Source organism: Mastomys coucha, unplaced genomic scaffold (genome assembly GCF_008632895.1).
Source record: "Mastomys coucha isolate ucsf_1 unplaced genomic scaffold, UCSF_Mcou_1 pScaffold23, whole genome shotgun sequence".
NCBI classification, from domain to species: Eukaryota; Metazoa; Chordata; class Mammalia; order Rodentia; family Muridae; genus Mastomys; species Mastomys coucha.
Window position 1 is genome coordinate 46,426,208 of NW_022196906.1, and position 6,167 is coordinate 46,432,374.

Consider the following 6,167-nt stretch of genomic DNA (forward strand, 5'->3'; position numbering starts at 1 on the left):
CAGCCAGGTATTGAACATGCAGAGCACCCAGAGCAAGCCAACCCTTCCCTGCTTTTTGTAGCATTCTTGTGATCTTTCTGGGCAAGTGACTGCCCCTAAAGTTCCAGGCGCCAGCAGGCAAAGGAGCTGACCTTATTAAACTTCTCACCCTGTTCCTGCCATTTTGGTCTCACATGATTTTTCCAATCTTACTTTCTCTTTGTTATAGACCTCAGTCCCAGCCCGGTGCAAGAGGCTAATGGACTGTAGCACAGCTTTTGGCTTTGAAAATGTCAGCCTGTGATGAGAAACGGAACATAGTTATTAACGGAGCCAGACACAGATGCCCACAAGGTACCACCCTCTACCCCCTTCCTTGCACATGCAGAGCAGTGAGATTATCAACAGAGCCGAAATAGAAAATACGAATGCAGTAGAGAAGCTTTGGTGGTTTCTTAAATGCTTGCTAAAACCCACAAATTTACTCAAAACTAAAGCAACAAAGAGGACCACATGTGTCTTGAACTCCCATGGAATAAATTCCAAACACCCTACCTAATTTAGGTCTCATGACCTCGTTTTAGGGGCAAAAATTGGCATTTTTAAAACATTTTATTGTAGCATAGAACAAATATTGTTGTATTCTTATTGTATAAGATGTTGGATTTTGTAACGGTGTCTTTGTTCCTATGTATTGTTTGACTACACTCACCTCCCATTACCTTTCTCCTGTTCTACCTTCCCTGTTCTTTTTCTAAGATTCCTCCCTTCCCCTTGTACATTCATGTGATATGATTGTGTATGTGCGTATGAGTGTGTGTGTATGTATGTGTATGTATGTGTGTGTATGTGTGTATGTATGTGTGTGTGTGTATGTGTGTGTGTATGTGTATGTGTGTGTATATGTGTGTATGTGTGTGCGCGTATGTGTATGTGTGTGTGTATGTGTGTATGTGTGTGTGTATGTGTGTATGTGTGTGTGTGTATGTGTGTGTGTGTATGTGTGTGTGTATGTGTGTGTGTATGTGTGTGTGTATGTGTGTGTATGTGTGTGTGTATGTGTGTGTGTGTATGTGTGTGTATGTGTGTGTATGTGTGTATGTGTGTGTGTATGTGTGTGTGTGTATGTGTGTGTGTCTATGTGTGTGTGTATGTGTGTGTGTGTGTGTGTGTGCTGTGCAGTTCAGAGTCCTCAAATGAGAGAAAAGTCCAATAGTTGTCATTTTCTTCTGGTTTACTTTGCTCACTGTGATCCATGCTTCTGAGCTTGTAGTTGTAGCAGAGGCTGAGATTTAAGCTTTAAGCCTCACCAGGATCTCAGGTTCTTAGGTGCAGTGAGTCTCTCTGTGAACAAGAGAGCTTCCATTTTGTCTCCTTTCATAGGTACATAGCCAGGTTATGATCTCAGGGTCCTATTCTGTCATCTCACAAGGTTCTGGGGCCCTCCTCAGCACCGGACAGTTCTACCTAGCAGTCAGTAGGTGCTTTCTGTGGAGACCTTAACAAAATTCCCATTCCCATTGTTCTTCACTAGAGCTGATGGTGTTTGCCCTTCCCACGTCCCACTCCGGGCTGCTAAGAATGACACTTTTGCCTGCTGAAGGCTGTCTTGCTCTTCTGAGGGCTGTAACTATTCCTGCTAGTCAATGTAGACCAGCACTTCTACCTGAGTGGGGAGCCTCATCCTTCACCTCTATTCTAGGAACTTTACAGTTCCTTATGCTTCAGAGACCTGACCCACTAAGCTCTGCCTGATACCGTGTCCACATGCTCCTTGTAGGTGTCTGCATCTTAACACAGGGAATATCAGCCTAAGCGAGCTAACAACCTCCGGGTTTTATTTACCAAGACTCCGGACAACCTGCTTTAGAGATCTCACAGTTCCACTGTTACTAGGGTGAGTGTACTGGGCCTTCTGCTTCCTTTAGAGGGTCCTAGTCACACAGAGAAAATGGAGAGTTGGCATTAGGGGACAAGGAACAGACATAGAATCACAAGTCTTAGTTGAACTGTCCAATGCAGATCTATGATTGTCAAGGCAATACGGCCCTGTGGACAGGTACTAGTGAAACTGCAAAGGGGATGGGTTCTTGAGAGAACTTCCAGGTCCAGAAACATCAGTACACCTGCAATGATATCCACTCATATAAGAAAGACTGTAATTAAGTGCTAAGTGTGTGGAAAAGTCTATTTAAAGGCTTTTTTTTTCTGATTCTCTGGCGCTTTGTCCGCTTTCCTGTATTATGAAGAAACAACTGAAAACAAATCAACACTCCAGACGAAATGGAAGACTTGATGGCCTAGTTCCACTTCTCCAAGGTTCTGCCCTTTACTTCACCAGGGTTAATTCTGCTGCCTTTCTCTCATCCCCACTTCCCTTCCTTCTTCTCTCCCTCCTTTCTTTACCTTAAAAAAAAAAAAACTTTAGCAGTTAAGCATAACAAATGCAGAGCAACTAAATAGAAAAGTGGGCAAGCTGCTTCCCTTATTTTAGAGCTTGACAAGATGTGTTAGCTTTTACATTTTGGGCTCTGTGGGATGTCAGGCGCTCAGAGCAGGGGTGGCATCTATCTTTATGGAGCTAGCTGCACAGGCATCCTATTGGAATGAAATCATCCTTTGTTTCTAATTTTTTTAAAAAAAAAATATTTAGAGTTTGTCAAGGTCTTCAAAATCCCCCTAAGAAGGCAATGGTCCTCTAGTTTCTTTTGGCAAATCCCGGGCAGCCCACTGCAGAGTAAGATGCTGCTGAGTGCAGAGGGACCCTTGTCTGTGAGCTTGTGTGCATTCAGGCTTCACAATGTGCCTGTCATTCAAGAGCTCATTAGAGCCTTTCCCGCAGGTTCTCCAGGGACCCAGCAGTGGAGAACATGTGTCCCACTGTCCCATGCCACGTGTCATCACTATCAGAGGGGTATGACATGACTATTTTTGTGTGTGTGTGAGGCAGTAGCAACCTTGCTTCCCTATGAGATCATGTGGGGTAGCATTAAAATAAGTACCGAGACCCAGTCCAAGATTTTGATTTAATGGCAGAATAGCACAGACTGGATATTGATCTTTAAGGATTTCCTATATGGTTCTAACACAAAGCTGAGTTTGAGTGATGTATGGAAAAGAAGGAGGAGGAGGAGGAGGAAAAGGATGCTTGAGACTGTTGTGGGAGTTAGAATGCAGGTAAGTTTAAAATAGGAGTACTTTTAAAAGGTTTACATGCCAGATCCACACATTCTAGAAGCTTCTCACTCTGGAATTGTCAACAGGACTCACTTCTGTCCATTTGGACCTCTACATGGGACCAAACTCTGTGCCTTAGGTTAGAGACCACTCAGAAGTGAGAGGGTTGAAGTGTCTCCACATTATTATTTTGTCTCTAGCACTAAGAAAGAGTATGAAATGATGAGCCTGTTTTTTCTACTCCACTCTCCACTCAGCTCTAGAATTATCTTTAAAAATGCAAGTCAGGAGCTGTCATCTTTTGTCCCCATGTGTGTGCGCCTTATCTCTGCTGGTCTGCCCAAGACCCCTAGAGCATGAACCCGAGTCCCCTATGTGGTCCCATTTCCACTCCGATAAGATGAAAGAAACGATCACGAACCAGAGAAAAACTCGCCAAACTGCAGGTACAAGTCAGCGTTGGTGGGAAAGGAACTGCTCGTAGAAAGAAGAAGGGGGTTCACAGATGATAAAACTGCAGTTCTCAGGGGTAAACAGTATCACTGGTATTGAAGAGGTAAACATGTTTACCAACCAAGGAACAGTTATTCATTTTAACAACCCTAAAGTTCAGTTGTCTCTGGCAGCAGACACCTTCACCATTACAGGCAGCGGGGAAACGACAAAGCAGCGGACAGATATGCTTCCCAGCATCCTAAACCAGCTTGATCCAGACAGACTTGTTTAAGGAGACTGGCTGAAGCTCTTCCCAAACAATCTGTGGACGGAAAAGCACCACTTACTCATGGAGAGGAGGAGGAGGAGAAGGAAGAGGAGGACGGGGAGGAAGAAGAGAAGGAAGAGGAGGGGGAGAAGGAGGAGGAGGAGGAGGAGGAGGAGGAGGAGGAAGAGGATGTTTCAGATCTGGTGGAGAATTTTGATGACACTTCTAAGAACGAGACAAACAGAATTGAGGCACCTTCTGAAGAAGGTGACACTTGTAGAAGTTACAGGAGCTGCTGTTTTATATCATGGCTGCTTAAAAAAAAGTTTTGTTTTTGTTTTTTGTTTTTTGTTTATGGATCTGACAAAATCTAGATCTCTAATATTTTTAAGCCCAGGCCCCCCAGACACTGCAGCTCTTTTCAGTGTTTGGTTATACCTAATTCATTCTTTGTGGCTAATTAAGCTGAAGAAAGCCTGGGAATAAAGTTTGGAAAAAGGTTAATAAAATTTTTTGCCTAGTTAAGAAAAAATGCAAGCCAGGTTACATCTCTCCCTCTATCCAGCACCTCAGTCATTGCTCATGAGAACACAGGGCAAATTCATTTTCTTTTAGGGTACTAGAGGCCAGATCCAGAGTCTCATGCATGCTAGAAAAGTCATGTACCACAAGATATGATCCCAGCTCCTTATATTTTAAATTCTTAAAAAAATTTTTTGAGATAGGGTCTCTCTATTATGTTGTCTTTGTGGTTCTAGCGCTTGCTATATAGTCTAAACTGACTCCAAACTTATAGAGATTCATCTGCCATGGCTACTGGAGTGCTAGAATTAAAGGGGTAAGCTACCATGCCTGGCTAAATTTTAAACTCATCAGTATCTTTGGCTTCCACACCCATCCAGTGAGATGGTATCTTTCCCGCAAGCTGACTTCATCCTATGCTGCTTCCCTTTGAAAGCATGCAGGCATCCCTTTGATTCCCTCAACTCACTTAGATAGAATTCCCACTTCAGCATCTTTGAAATTTTCATTGTCTTTGTTTGATTAGAGAATTCATTCCCTCAAACATCAAATGTCCTCCTTCTCCTCCTCCTCCTCTTGATTTATTCATTATATGTACATTAATATGCCTGCATGTATGCCTGAAGGCCAGAAGAGGGCACCAGATCTCATTATAGATGGTTATGAGTCACCATGTAGTTGCTGGGAATTGAACTTAGGACCTCTGGAAGAACAGACAGTGCTCTTAAGCTCTGAGTCATCTCTCCAGCTCCATCGTCCTTCCTATTTAGTTCTCAGTTTAATGTCAAATCTTCAGAGGGCCCTTCCCTTCCCACCCTATGTATATCACACATCCTCTCTCATGTTCTCCCTATTAATTCCACAACACTCACTGTTGTTTGAATGAAGTTGAGCTTCTGGAGAGAGGGGCCCTGGTTGGCCATGCTCACTGCTACGATCCCAGTAGCTAGGATAGTAACTTTCTGATATCTTCTAGACATACAGTAATCACTGCTGGAAGTTACTGAGGAGAAAAAGCAGAAGGGAGAGAAAGGAACGAACCCTTCGTAATCTCTTCCCATTCCCAGAATTCCAAGTAGGCCCTTGGTATCCAGCATATGCGGTCCCCTTGTTTCAGAATCAGTAGGATCTAGGTGAGAACGAAAAGCAAGCCAGTATATCCACAGTCTTAATTGCTCCTTTCCTAATGTTAATACCCAGCAATTTTAGTGGCAATTTGAGCTGCAGCCTTTATGAGCAGGAGCCAGGATCTCAATGAGAACCAGGGGAAGCAGTAATCATCAGCAAGCTTTAGTCAAATTTAAATATAGACCTGGCATCAGAAAGCGAATCCAGCAACAGAGCATGGAGATATTGCAGTAGCACATCAGGTAGGCTATTGGCTTTTATATGTCCAAAATGTATGCAAGCTTTCTGAAATGAGTGCTTAGGGTGAGCAGACACCTGCATGTTACACAAGTACATGATAACGGTTCTTGTTTATCTGATACGTAAATGCATGCCAGTACTCAGCTGGCTTTCTAACCGAGTATCTTGAGATCTAACTCCATAGGGAAGGAGTTGGAAAAGGAATCATTCAACTCAGGCAGCACAAATCAAGAGAAGAGTGACCTCCCCCAGGCAATGTTCCGAACCAGACAGACGGATTAGAAGCATCGATACAAGAAGTTTGTCAATGAAAGGGTCCAAAGGCCACAGAAGCATAGCATTGGCTGTAAATTTAGTGCCTTTGTGTCTATCTTGCTTCCTTCCTACAGTTTGTGATTAACTAAGACATTGAGATCAG

General features: G+C 43.3%; 1 pseudogene; it reads left to right on the top strand.

Annotated features, from left to right (window-relative positions):
- The first annotated feature begins 3,556 nt into the window (after positions 1–3,556).
- On the top strand, positions 3,557–6,031 carry LOC116073614 (annotated as a pseudogene).
- Positions 6,032–6,167: the final 136 nt, after the last annotated feature.